Consider the following 15,026-nt stretch of genomic DNA (forward strand, 5'->3'; position numbering starts at 1 on the left):
CCTAACCCAAAATCACGTGACTCATAAATCACAGATGTATTTGAAAGGGAGTATACTGATATAGGGTGTATACTGAGGTCGCTATTCCAGCGTCCTCCTGATCTGAGGTGTAGAACTGTCCTCATAAGAACATAAGAAGAGACTGCTGGATCAGGCCAATGGCCCATCTAGTCCAGCATCCTGTTCTCACAGTTGCCAACAAGATACCAGCAGGAAACTCACAAGCAGGGCCTGAACACAACCGCGCTCTCCCCTCCTGTGGTTTTTAGCAACTGACATTCAGAAACATGCTGCCTCCAACTGTGGACATTGATCATAGCCATCTTGTCTATTGATAGCCTAATCCATGAATTTTTCCAACCTCCTTTGAAAGCCATCCAAGTTGGTGGGCAATGCTGCCTCCTGCAGGAGTGAGTTCCGTAGTTTTAACACTATGTTGCGTGAAGAAGTACCATATTTTTCGCTCTATAAGACGCACCAGACCACAAGACGCACCTAGTTTTTGGAGGAGGAAAACAAGAAAAAAAATATTCTGAATCTCAGAAGCCAGAACAGCAAGAGGGATCGCTGCGCAGTGAAAGCAGCAATCCCTCTTGCTGTTCTGGCTTCTGGGATAGCTGCACAGCCTGCATTCGCTCCATAAGACGAACACACATTTCCCCTTACTTTTTAGGAGGGAAAAAACGAGTCTTATAGAGCAAAAAATACGGTACTTTCTTTTTGTCTGCCCAGAAACTTCCAACATTCAGCTTCATTGGTTGTCCATGGGAGTTTTTTTTGGGGGGGAGGGGAGATTGAGAGGTCAAGGCTGTGTGGGCACAGCAGCAAAATGAATGCCCAAGCAGCCCTACCAGTGAGCTGATGCCACTGTTGGGAGAGCACCTATGCAGCACCAGCCCACTGCACCCATTTCTACCGCTTTAAACTCAGGATCTTTCACATTTCACTATGCTAGGCCAGCCACACTGTCAGGTTTTACTTGTATTGGTGTTGGCAATGTTCAAAGCAGACACACATGCCTCACCAATTGCACAAAGAGTGGCAAAGGATCTGTGGCTTGGGCTTGGGTGACATATTAAGCCAAAGCATGGCTTAGCTCACAGCAGTGCAGTAACAGTAGTACCAATGGAGCAGCATAGCTACAATGTCTTCTCCAGGCAGAGCCGTCTTTCCCATTGGGCTTAGTGGTGCATTGCGCCAAAGCACAGGCATCTCAGGGGCACCCTAGCGAGTGGGGGAGCTGTGCGGCTTTGCCAGCGACCTCCCCTTTTCCTGCACCCGCCAGCTGCGTCTCACCAACCATATGGCTGGCGGTGTGCAGCTTGTCTCCCAAGCCTCTGCAGGAGGAGAGCGATCCTGGAGAGGCTTGGGAAAAGGTTGACAACTCTGGGAAACGGGGGGGGGGGGGGAGGGCGCCGGAGGGATCTTTGCACCATGGCGCCGGATATGCTTAAGACGGCCCTGTCTCCAGGAACCCCTGTATCTGAGCTAAGCTATTATTTGGCTTAGCATGTCGTCTGACCCATGTTTGGCAGATCAAGCGACAAAAACACCAGGCATTTTCCAGGGTTCTAAAACACGTGAGGCGTTTCGACAAGAGCAGAAGGCTCTCTGTTACAATCACCCTCCAGCTTGCGGAGAACACTGAAAACAAGGATTGAGCATAGTTCTAGCATGCTCATTGCTGCTGCATCTCCCCACTTTGTGTCTTTAGTTAATATTAGATATGAACACTCGAAGAGGCATACTTCCAAAAAACGGTGGATACTCAGATGGTTCTATGGTAGAATTAACATAACTTGCATATGTGACTCCCTAGAGCTGTTTCAGTTCTCAGTTACAGTCCTTCAAACTTCTACCGCAGGGGATGCCAACCTCTTTGGGCACATTTGCAAATTGGAGAAACTGTCATGGTGGCCACAGCACACTGCAACCAAGTGCACACTGACTGCAACCTACTCTGTTTGCTACCATAGGACGCTTGTTTCAACTCCAGTATTAGTGGAGGCAATGGATAGTCAAATTACTCTGACTGCCATCTTGCACAAGGTTCTGGTGAGGAATGGAAAACTGACCCCCAAATTTGTGACTAATAAAAAAACCCACCAACTGAAATGCATTTCCTCTACTCAAGCGATGCTTAATAACTGAATGAGAGTTCATTGATGGTTAGCATCTTATACACTGTATGATCTTATTCTGTCATTCTTTTACGACAACAGAAATGCAGCAAAAGGATGTTCACTGGCAGCTGCCAAGCATCTAGGAGAAAGACAAATATGTCTGCAGAATTCAGAGGGCCAGGACACAAGGATTTATGTGTGTGTGTTTATGAACTGCTTATCATTGGCTTTTATTTGTAGAGGCTACAAAGAAGGTGTAGCAATCATCTGCAGACTCATAAAAAACAATTACTTTTTTCGAAATCAATCCAAACTACAAGCAAGGAAAAAGAAAGTTCAAAATGGGAAAGTCTAGCATATTACTTCCAGGTTTGTAAAACAGATTGCTGGGAGTTTTGTGTCAGTCAGTGTGCAGGAGGGAGGCAGAAAGTGCCCAGGACACTTGACCTGTACAAATCAATTTAGGGGATGTTGTCCCAAAATAGCACAAGCAGAGTCCTACTGGAACAGATCAGTGGCTATTCCAACATCCCGTTCTCACAGATGCCTGTGGGAAGCCCTCAAGAACAATGGCCCTTTCCAGCTCATGAACCCCGGCAAAAGATATCCAGCTGATTATGGGTCCCAAAAGAACAGTAATACTGAATCCAGGAATGACTGAAATCTCAAATAAAACAAGCATACTGCTCCACCTTGTTTCTATCACTATGCTTCCACTTTTTTTTTTTTTAAGTGATGAATCACTTTTCTTTTTCGTACTATTTGCCATTTCCTTTGGGGCACTGCTTTGAAAGCCAATAAGTCATTTTAAAAGGGCTGTCAACCAATTAAGAGAACATTTACTTGATTAATCATGTGGGATTTTTCACACTGATTAATTAATCAAATATAAATAAATTTGGATGCTGCCAATGATTCAGAAAGGTGTCCTTAGTCAATCTCTCTTCCCAGGGAAAATGGGAATTATAGCTCTGTGAGGAGAATAGGTGTCTCCTAACAACTCTTGGTACCCAGTACAACAAACTACAATTCCCAGGATTCTTTGGGGGAAGCCATGACTGTTTAAAGTGGTGTGATACTGTTTAAAATGTATAGTGCAGATGGGTACCGCAGGAAAGATGTCTGCTGTGTAATTAGTTTCTAAATAATGAAAAACCTGCCTGAAAGAATCATCCCTTTAAAATTCCTTCTCTGTGGAGAACAGAAAGTTCTAAAATAGAAGTGAGATCCCATGTGACAGATGACATGCATATAGTCTATATGCAGCCTGAATCATACAGTTTTGTAATCAATACATAGCTGTTATTACTGCCAGCCTAATAATGCGCAAATGGAGATTCATGGTCTCATTCCATGGTTGCTAACAGGTGTTAACAACTCAACACTTACTCAAAAGTAGCCTGGAAACATATGTTCACAGAAAAAAAGAAGACTATTCAGTTCTTCTGTGAGAAATTAGGTACCTGACAGGCAAATATCCACAGCCCTGGCGTGAATGGAAAAACTGGAGGAACACAAACCAGACTAGTTTACCCAAGAGAGAGAGAGAGAGAGGAGGTTTTCTGCTTTTAACAAGATTTTGGGTGAAAACTATAGCTGAGGTATGTACTTTTTCAATTCCTGGAAATTATTCTAAAGCCAAACCAGGAGCACATTATACATTTTTATGCTTTCAGTAAATGGCACGGATGGAGAAGTATAGACACCAGAAAGGTCAAGCCTACTAGAATCGTTAAACAATCTGACGATTTTTGCAAATTGCATTGCTGCATTAGAACTCTTAAATGGATTTTTCTGTCCTGAACTTTATTTTGCATGCTATATTCTTTCCTGAGGAAGAGCAAATCCGAGAAATCTGACAGTTGTGATTTGGGCGAGGGCTTTCCATTAAAGGCGTTAATGTGGCTTTTCAAGTGTCTGTCAGCAGGTGACAAAAGATGTTATCTAATGACTGACAGCTTTCACACTGGCTTGTGATGCACAGCTGATCTACAGAATGTAAGGAAAGAAGGAAAAAATTACTGACAGCCTGGAAGCATATGGAAGGGTGAAATTGAATGCTGTAGATTGTACCTCCGGAGAATTTAAGCACATATCTTTGTATTATTAACAGCACCTTTCATGATTGAAGACTGACATGTGTATTTTATTATTATTTTTACACCACTGTGCTATGTAGTCCTCTAGCTTTCTGTCTGCACTGCATCCATCATGGACAAGGAACATAACAAGGTACTTTGTGGCTTCCCATAGCAGTGAAATGTTATGAGGACAATGCTACAGGGTTTTGTTTCCTTTGGAGGAGAACACTGGAGGCTGATGTTGGCTTTATAATATTTGCTTTCTTGTTTTTTATGTACATTGAAGTGCAGGATAGTGGAAGCAAGCACAAACACACACACACCCCTAAACAGATTGCACAACACTAGTTTCTGCACTTGGAGCAGGAGCTGACTCTAAAGGACTGTAGTTCAGCGACACAACAACTTCATGGCATACAGAAGGTCAGTCCCCAGCTTCACCAGCTAGGGGGGGGGGGGAGAGAACCCTGTCTGAAATCCCAGAGTTGCTACCATTCAGTGTAGACACCACTGAGCTAATGGTCTGACTTGGTACAATATAGATTCCTATACTATACTATACTATACTATACTATACTATACTATACTATACTATACTATACTATACTATGACCAGAGCATGCCAGACACTGTCTTCCACTGCCTCCTGTCTTCCACTGCCTCCAGGTGTTTTGTCAAATTCATGTTCATAGCTTCGAGAACACTGTCCAACCATTGCGTCCTCTGTCGTCCCCTTCTCCTTGTGCCCTCAATCTTTCCCAACATCAGGGTCTTTTCCAGGGAGTCTTCTCTTCTCATGAGGTGGCCAAAGTATTGGAGCCTCAGCTTCAGGACCTGTCCTTCCAGTGAGCACTCAGGGCTGATTTCTTTCAAAATGGATAGGTTTGATCTTCTTGCAGTCCAGGGGACTCTTAAGAGTCTCCTCCAGCACCATAATTCAAAAGCATCAATTCTTCGGTGATCAGCCTTCTTTATGGTCCAGCTCTCACTTCCATACATCACTACTGGGAAAACCATAGCTTTAACTATACAGACCTTTGTCAGCAAGGTGATGTCTCTGCTTTTTAAGATGCTGTCTAGGTTTGTCATTGCTTTTCTCCCAAGAAGCAGGCATATCTGAGATTGTTCATATTTCTTCCGGCAATCTTAATTCCAACTTGGGATTCATCTAGCCCAGCCTTTCGCATGATGAATTCTACATATAAGTTAAATAAACAGTGAGACAATATATAGCCTTGTAGCACTCCTTTCCCAATTTTGAACCAATCAGTTGTTCCTTATCTAGTTCTAACTGTAGCTTCTTGTCCCACATACAGTGGTACCTCGGGTTAAGAACTAGGATGTCTAGCTCAAGGTCAGCAACCACACCTGGGGTGTACGAGAGATCCTTACCTTTCTGGTATAATTCCTCTGTGTATTCTTGCCACCTCTTCTTGATGCCTTCTGCTTCTGTTACGTCCTTACTACTTTTGTCCTTTATTATCGTAATCTTTGTATGAAACGTTCCTTTCATATCTCCAATTTTTTTGAACAGATCTCTGGTTTTTCCCATTCTATTGTTTTCCTCTATTTCTTTGCATTGCTCATTTCAGAAGGCCCTCTTGTCTCTCCTTGCTATTTTTTGGAAATCTGCATTCAATTTCCTGTATCTTTCACTATCTCCCTCGCATTTTGCTTGCCTTCTCTCCCCCGCTATTTGTAAGGCCTCGTTGGACAGCCACTTTGCTTTCTTGCATTTCCTTTTCATTGGGATGGTTTCAGTTGCTGCCTCCTGTATAATGTTACGAGCCTCCATCCATAGTTCTTCAGGCACTCTGTCCACCAAATCTAAATCCTTAAACCTGTTCCTCACTTCCACTGTGTATTCATAAGGGATTTGACTTAGATTGTATCTTACCGGCCCAGTGGTTTTTCCTACTTTCTTCAGTTTAAGCTTGAATTTTGCTATAAGAAGCTGATGATCTGAGCCACAGTCAGCTCCAGGTCTTGTTTTTGCTGACTGTATAGAGCTTCTCCATCTTTGGCTGCAGAGAATATAATCAATCCGATTTCGATGCTGCCCATCTGGTGATGTGCATGTCATCTCCTGTGTTGTTGGAAAAGAGTGTTTGTGATGACCAGCTTGTTCTTTTGACAGAACTCTATTAGCCTTTGCCCTGCTTCATTTTGATCTCCAAGGCCAAACTTGCCAGTTGTTCCTTTTATCTCTTGATTCCCTACTTTAGCATTCCAATCCCCTATAATGAGAAGAACATCCTTCTTTGGTGTCATTTCTAGAAGGTGTTGTAAGTCTTCATAGAATTGGTCAATTTCAGTTTCTTCAGCACCGGTAGTTGGTGCATAAACTTGGGTTACTGTGATGTTAAAAGGTCTGCCTTGGATTCGTATAGAGATCATTCTATCATTTTTGAGATTGCATCCCAGTACAGCTTTCGCCACTCTTTTGTTGACTATGAGGGCCACTCCATTTCTTTTATGGGATTCTTGCCCATAGATATGATGGTCATTCGAACTGAATTCGCCCATTCCCGTCCATTTTAGTTCACTGATGCCCAGGATGTCAATATTTATTCTTGCCATCTCATTTTTGACCACATCTAGCTTACCAAGATTCATGGTTCTTACATTCCAGGTTCCTATGCAATATTTTTCTTTACAGCATTGGACTTTCCTTTTGCTTCCAGGCATATCCGCAACTGAGCGACTTTTCAGCTTTGGCCCAGCCGCTTCATCAGCTCTGAATCCACTTGTACTTGTCCTCCGCTCTTCCTCAGTAGCATGTTGGATGCCTTCCGACCTGAGGGGCTCATCTTCCAGCGTCATAACTTTTATATGCCTGTTGTCTTTGTCCATGGAGTTTTCTTGTCAGGGATACTGGCGTGGCTTGCCAGTTCCTGCTCCAGGTGGATCGCGTTTGGTCAAAACTCTCCACTATGACCTGTCCGTCTTGGGTGGCCCTGCTCATAGCTTCTCTGAGTTATTCAAGCCCCTTCACCATGACAAGGCAGTGATCCATGAAGGAGATACTATACTATACTGTACACTAAATTCACAGCTTGTCCTCTCTCCAACTCCAGAACTGTTGTTTCTTCAGGGGCTGACTTTGGTATTTTAGATTTCGGCGGAACCCTGTGTGAGGCTGAAATTGGGCGCACCTGCCTCATGACTTCCATTCTGTGTGTGCACTAAATCATATTGAGGTGCCCTGTGGCATGCCTACTGATGCCCAGTTTGGGGGAACAAGGCACGCTGCCCTAAATCTGGCTCTGATTTCTTTCCCTGTAACACAGATCAGAACATCCAGTCCTATATGTGAATTACCTATTCCAGAGACCATCCACAGCTATTAAAGTCATAGGGACCCTGTGATCTTCCAGCTGTTCTGGTATGACAACTGCAAATGCAATACAAATGTGACTTTTGTTACACATATTAGTGTGTGATGTTAAGTTGAGCCCCCAGTATGGAACTGCTTAATATGTCCAGTTCCACCATCAACTCCTTCGTCTCCTTCACTACCACACCCAGTGCTTTCTCTGTGGCTAAAAGTACACTTCTGGAAGTATACCTGATGCTACAGACCCCTTTCTGAAACACCATTTATGGTGATATATTGAGAAAGTGAGAGAAACCATTTTATGATCCATGTGCACATAAGTGTTTGCTTCACTGTTATTTTCCAGAGTACTGGCATTTTAATAGTGATTGTAAGTTTCTTTTCAGTTAACGGCAAGTATCAATATGTTCCTTATCGTTTGCAGAATTTATTTTCAGTGTGGGAAGGAATTTGCTCACTGATCACAGCAGAAAGCAGATCAGAAAGTTCATCAACATTTAATTGTTTCCATTAGGACAATGCGAGAACAAATACACATTTCCCAATGGATCCCTCTATTCCTTTAGCTGTGACAATATCTACTAATCTTTTCACATTTTCTATGTTCACAAATTTTATTGGATTTATTCACATCATCCTGTAAAAGGATGGGGAAATAGACCATAGATAATAATGGTTATTAATGCTAACCCGTGCCTTGGATTTCAGGAGTGAATTAATAATAAAAAACTGATTTCCGCTTAGATAGTAGCACACCTTTTATCCACTGATCTCAAAGGACTTTGAAGAAACTGAACAAAAGTTTGACAGAAGTCCTTCGAAGAAGAAAATTAATGTGCTAATGAAAACAGGAGGCATAGATAATTTATCCCTGTATCAGCTCAAGGAAGCTGATGTTTTTCCTTTGCCCTCTGGAGTTTGTTCTGCACAGCTCAACCCGTGTTGCGGAGGGTTGTGGTGGAGTGCGCAAATTACATGTTGTTCAAGCTAAGCTAATCAGGGGTGACATGCACAACAATTTCAGCCTGTGGTTTGCCACTGAAAAACCACTGCCTGTTCTGATTCTCAGCCATTCCAACCCATAATGTGATGAGTGTGTACATCCGCTGCCATGTGCAAGGCCAGGCCCAGTTGTGCTGGAAATACACAAAAAGCAACCTTTGCCATGATTTGGCAGGGCAGGCACACTTCCAGCTTTCCAAAGGCTGAAGTGGCCAGGGAGATAGTTGCAAAAAGCAAGAAGCAACTACTGGCAGGAGGATGAGGAGGGGGGGAAAGGACAATATTAAGAGGGGAAATGACAACCTGATTGCTACAAGGAGGGCAGTTCTGTGCTTTGCTGCTCGCTTAACGGAGATGAGAAACCAGCCTGGCCAGATTAGCGTTTGTCAACCCTGCGTGGCTCAGGGCAACATATTGCTGGGATGGGGGAAGGGGTTTGTTCCACGGTTGTTGTTGTTGCTACTGCTGCTAAGCAGATGGAATGGCTTTCGCTTCCCCAGCACTGCCATGGTGCATCACGCTTTTGTTACTAGCAGAAAGCAACCTGAAAACAGAGAGCCTGGTGCTATCAGTAGATAAGCGGCAGGAGAGGAAACCCAGAAAATGTTAGGGTAGTCCAAGAAAAGTGTCTGATGTAGGACTTAGGTTGGTGAACAGCAGCAGCAGCAATAGCAGCTCATCAGAACCCATAAATCACCTTCCCTTTCCTTCCTGATATTCAAAAGGGAAAGGAGTGATCTGAATCCGTCCGAAGCCACCATCGGTTTCAATCCAACTAAAAGGAATATGATAGCACAATCCTAACTATGTCCACGCAGAAAGAACTGCACAATCTTATGAGCTTTTCTACTGTTTTTGAATTCAGCTGGGCTTGCTCTCAGGTAACAGGGATTGTAGCATAAAGCATCAAGATAGCACACTTACCTTGAATTAAATAATCCTGTTGACTTAAGTAACACTTCTGAGTAAATGTGTATAAGACGGCTTGTGCCATTGAAACCAATTGCTTCCAATGGAATTAGTCACAGTTAATTTAAGTTCCCTTGCTCTACTGTAACTGAGCCTGTAACTAAACAACCACCTGTTTCTTCCCTGTTCCACCTGCCCCCCAGCTCCATTGTTCTCACCTTCCTTTGTTTCCCCTGCATCAAATATTAAATTGTAAGCTTTTCAGGACAGAGACCTGTCCCCTTGGACTCTGAAAGCACAGGCACACTGGTGGTGCTAAATGAATAAATTTAGCTGCATCAAGCTCCCAGAGTTTTCTATGGGCAGATTTCCCCTTGTGTGGGGGGAATTCCTTTTATGGACAATAAAATCACACACACATTTTACATGAAATTAGCATTTTAAAGATCAGAGGTTTTGCACGTATAGCCTTGCACTGTAAGGCATTATCAGTATGGGAGAATGAAGAAAGACTGGGACTTTCAAAGTTACATGATTTCATATCTAGCATTGCAAACACGTTCCCACGCAATGTATTTTCTTTTGGTTTGGTCTCCAACACAATGAGGCTATAGAATTTTTGCTAATCAGGATGCCTACCAGTTTGCAAAAGCGCAAATTGCAAATTGCTATTAAAAGGACATAGCAGTATGAAATTAGCCATGTTACTGTTCATATAACATGCTTTTATGATATTCCCTTAATTTAACTGCAGTAATATGCAGAACTTTAAGATGGCAATTTTGAAAAGAAAATCTTTTATTGGGGCATAAATTTCAGGAAATTAAGAAATTACAGGACAGCAAGACTTTACTCTGGAAGCAGTAAGGCTTCTTGTTCGAAGCTAATTTGCCCCAGCTTTAGCACATAGACTCTATTATTTCACTATCAGTAGCTTAGGAGTTAACTGAGCTCTTGCCAAACTGTGGCTAAATTCACTGGGGCTTGTTTCCATGATAGTTGAATGATGGACAAGTATATGTAGGACCTGAATACACCTTTCAAGATGGCAGGGTAAGTGTCCTTAGAAGTGCACACAGATATAACTGGACACCAGTCCTTTAGGACTGGGAAACTAGAAAACAGTTGGACCTGGTTCTTGCTCATGTGAAGAGACCAATACTGACGTAACAATGCTTGGTACTTACGTAACAGCTTTCCCAAAATATTTAAAGCACTTTGGATACATTCTTTCAGTCATCTTATGGACCACCCCTATTATATACTTAGTCAGGGCCGGCCCACCCATGAGACCAGGTAAGATGGCACTTCAGTCAGCAGGATCCACCGGGCAGGGAGATGCCAATGTAGATCTTTCTAACCCCTTTGTTCCTGATGTAGATCTTCCATCACCCCTTTTTTCCTGGCAGGGAAGGAGGCGCCATTTTGGAATCCACCTCAGGTGCTAAAATGTATTGGGCCGGTCCTCTACTTGTGGTCATTAAGATCTTTGGCCAGTCACTGTCACTTAGCCTACTTCCAGGGTTGTTGTGGCAATAAAGGTAATGATGAAAAATAAATAAATATGATGACCCATATATTGCAGGTGGGGTAAGGGAGTAAGACAACGAAAGTGACTTGCCTATGACTACAGGCTTTCATAGACAAATTCTCATTAGCGTAACCCTACCAACTATACTATACTGACTTCATATCATTCGGGTAGACACCTAGTACAGCGTACTGCAGAAGCAGGACTCTCTAGATTTGGAAATGATTCTGACAGATTCATATTTATTTATTTATATTGATTAAATTTCTCTCCTGCCCTTCCTCCCAAAGGATCCCAGGGCAGAAAACACATCTATGGGGGGGGGGGGGAGAGAACCATATTTAAAACATTCAAAAACGGTTATGAAATATATTTAAAATGTTTAAAAACTGTTAAAACAACAACATCTAAAACATACTCTACGATTGTAATTTACTCTTTTCCAAGCAATTTATGGAAAGATATTCTATAGCTTCAAATGACATTTTGGGGGAAAAACAAAAACAGCGAACTTTTATTACACTACAAAGCATACTTACTAGATAAGAAGTCTCCTTGAAGTCAGAGGGACTAAATTCTCAATAAAGATACTTAGGATGTAACTGAAGAGCCACAGTCCTAGCCACCCTTCCCTTTGAGCATAGGAAACTGACCCATACAGAGTCAAACCATTGGTGCATCTACTGTAGCTCAGGATTGTCCGGCTGGCAGCAATCTCCCAGGGCTTCAATCAGAACTCTCCTAACCCTGCCTAGAGATGTTGGACATGGAAGGTAGAACCTTTTGCCTATGAGCTGTGGAGTGTAGAACCACTGAGCTGTGGTTCTTCCTGGGATGCATGTTTTATAGAACTAAGAGGGATTCAGAGTGCATAGACCCAAACTACTCTCTCATTCCTGTCATTTGTGACCTGGTGAACATCTGTTATGTACTGTATTTTAAGAATTATATGCTTCAGATGGTGGTGGTATCATGGGAAGTCTCCAGGCAATAACTTCAAATTCCTGAGTTCGATGATCTTCTTGCTAAGGTCATACCACCCCCACCCCCTTTGCTTTCTAAAAAAGAGTCTATTTACTTGTTTTGTTTGTGGGTATAACACTATATCTGGAGTTAAGCTGCTCTTAATGAAAGCTTCAGTAGTCATCAACATTCATATGCTTCTCACAGAGCAGCAGGTTTGTTCTATCAATACTCGTTGGGTGACTGCTGTTAAAAATTCTGCATGACATCTCACCTCAAGGCAATCCATTCTCTCCCTCCTCCTTCCTCAGCTTCCCTCTCTCCAGCACTCCTGGAATCTGAAGTCGTTTCACATTCAGTATTTTGTTTTCCTTTGCTCTGAGTAAAATGGCATGCAAAATAAGTGGGACTATGGCAGCAAAAAAAAAGCAGAGACATCACCTTGCCAACAAAAGTCCGTATAGTAAAAGCTATGGTTTTCCCAGTAGTGATGTATGGAAGTGAGAGCTGGACCATAAAGAAGGCTGATCACTGAAGAATTGATGCTTTTGAATTATGGTGCTGGAGGAGACTCTTGAGAGTCCCATGGACTGCAAGAAGATCCAACCTATCCATTCTTAAGGAAATCAGCCCTGAGTGCTCACCGGAAGGACAGATCGTGAAGCTGAGGCTCTAGTACTTTGGCCACCTCATGAGAAGAGAAGACTCCCTGGAAAAGACCCTGATGTTGGGAAAGATGGAGGGCATAAGGAGAAGGGGATGACAGAGGACGAGATGGTTGGACAGTGTTCTCGAAGCTACAAACATGAGTTTGACCAAACTGCAGGACCCAGTGGAAGACAGGAGTGCCTGGCGTGCTCTGGTCCATGGGGTCACAAAGAGTCAGACACGACTAAACAACAACAACATGGCGGCAGCAGCAACCACCTGCCTGCCACGAATTTTGCACAGGTAACTTTCAGCCTTGAGCTTACATTTGGCCTAGCAAGTTGGTTCAGGAGGCTGTTTTCCCTGGACCAAACCTACATACCCTCCAACATTTTCCCGATGAAAATAGAGATGTCCCATTCCATAATGATAATTTTTACTATTTATACCCCATACATCTTACTGGGTTGCCCCAGCCACTCTGGACGGCTTCCAGCATATATAAAAACATAATAAAATATCAAACATTAAAAAACTTCCCTGTATAGGATTGCTTTTAGACATTTCCGGGCTTGGATAACTCCAAACCCTCCAACATTTCTCCATTGAAAATAGGGACATCCTAAGGAAAAGTGAGACATTCCGGGATCAAATCAGAAACCGGGATGGCTTCTCTAAATTAGGGATGTCCCTGGAAAATAGGGACACTTGGAGGGTCTGCAGGTACTTGCACCACACCTGACATCTTATGTGACATCAGATATGAGGCAAGCAGAAATGTGGCTAGGTAACTTGGCCACATAGCTGTTCTTTACAGGAAGCAGTTTTGCCAGCCCTGTGCTCAGTGCTTTACCAAGCACAGGGTTGGCAAATCCCCTTGCACCAGACAATCAGCTTGTTGCCAAGCACTTGGGAAACGCTGCACAAAGTATTTTGAGAAGTGAGCACCTGCCAATCATCTGACATTCCTCTAAAGCAGGGTTTCCCAAACTTGGGTCTCCAGCTGCTTTTGGACCACAGTTCTCAGCATCCCTGACCACTGGTCCTGCTGGCTAGGGGTGATGGGAGTCATACTTGAAAAACAAAGTTGGGGAAATGCTGCTCCAAAGGCAAATACAGTGGTACCTTTTGTGGCAATCACACAGGGTCCCCGGACGTTCGACGGTCTATTCACCCTGTGCCACCACTGTGATTGCCTTCTTCACTGCCACCAACCCGTTTCTCACTGGTACACACAGAGTCCAGACAGTTGTTAACATTAACTAATAATCAAGTTTATTTATAGGCATGAACAAGCTTATGGTTTCAGCTAATTTTTCTTGGCAGTTTCTTAATCTTAGTTCCTTAACCGTCCTATGCGTTCCTAACAACTTCAAACTGATTATTCCAACTATCTATCTGACTCCACGTAACAATTCCTCTCACTCACTCACAACACAACTCGACCAACCCACAGACTTAACCTCCCTCTTCCTTCTCCACCTCCCAACTCTCAACTGACTTCCACACACACCGACTCTCACTCTAACTCCTCCCCTAGGTTCCCACTGGCCAATCAAATCACACTCATTTAACCCTTTCCTTCTGACCCACCTGGGAGGCAAACGCCACACCTTGGTTTTCAGATGTAATCCATTCTGGAAGACCATTCAACTTCCAAAAAGTTCAAAAACCGAGGGGCAAAGGGTGGTCAGCAAATTCAAGAGAAAATTGGGGGGGGGGGGGACCTCAGTGGAAGCCATTTGACTTCTGAGGCGTGTTCAGAAATGGAAGCATTTACTTCTGGGTTTTCGGCATTTGAAAACCAAAACATTCAACTTCCGAGACCCTTGAAAACCAAGCTACCACTGTTGCAGTAAAATCACTTCTAAGTCCAGTATTTTATTTTATTTTATAAAATGCAGGATAAAAATGAGTAAATAAGTAAAACAAAACAGCAAAACAATAATCCCCGCTTCCCACAGACACATTTAAAAGGCTGTAGAATATTAATCAGCCCAAGGCCTGGTTGAAAAGGAACGTTTTTGCATGGTGCCTAAAAAATATAATGAAGGCACCAGGTGAACCTCCTTGGGCAGAGCATTCCACACATGGGTAACCACTACATAAAAATCCCATTTTTGTGTTGCCACCCTCCAGACTTACTTGGAGGAGGCACATGAAGAAGGACCTCAGATGATGAACACAGAGTCGGGGATGGTTTATAAACTAAAAGAGCATGGTGTTTGATCCTTGATTAGGATCTCTTATGCTTTGCTCTCCTTTGCCATTTAATCCTGCTGGCAGTGCTTTTTTCTGGGGAGCGCAGGGGTACACATATCCCTAAACATTTTGTAAATCTTTGTACGTTTACTGTATTTATTTTTCCTGATTTGAACTATAAAATGGTGGTTTTCTTGAGTCAAAATGAGAGTACCCCTAAGCATTTTTTA

The sequence above is a fragment of the Podarcis filfolensis genome (assembly GCF_964270895.1).
Source record: "Podarcis filfolensis genome assembly, chromosome: 1".
Lineage (NCBI taxonomy): Eukaryota > Metazoa > Chordata > Lepidosauria > Squamata > Lacertidae > Podarcis > Podarcis filfolensis.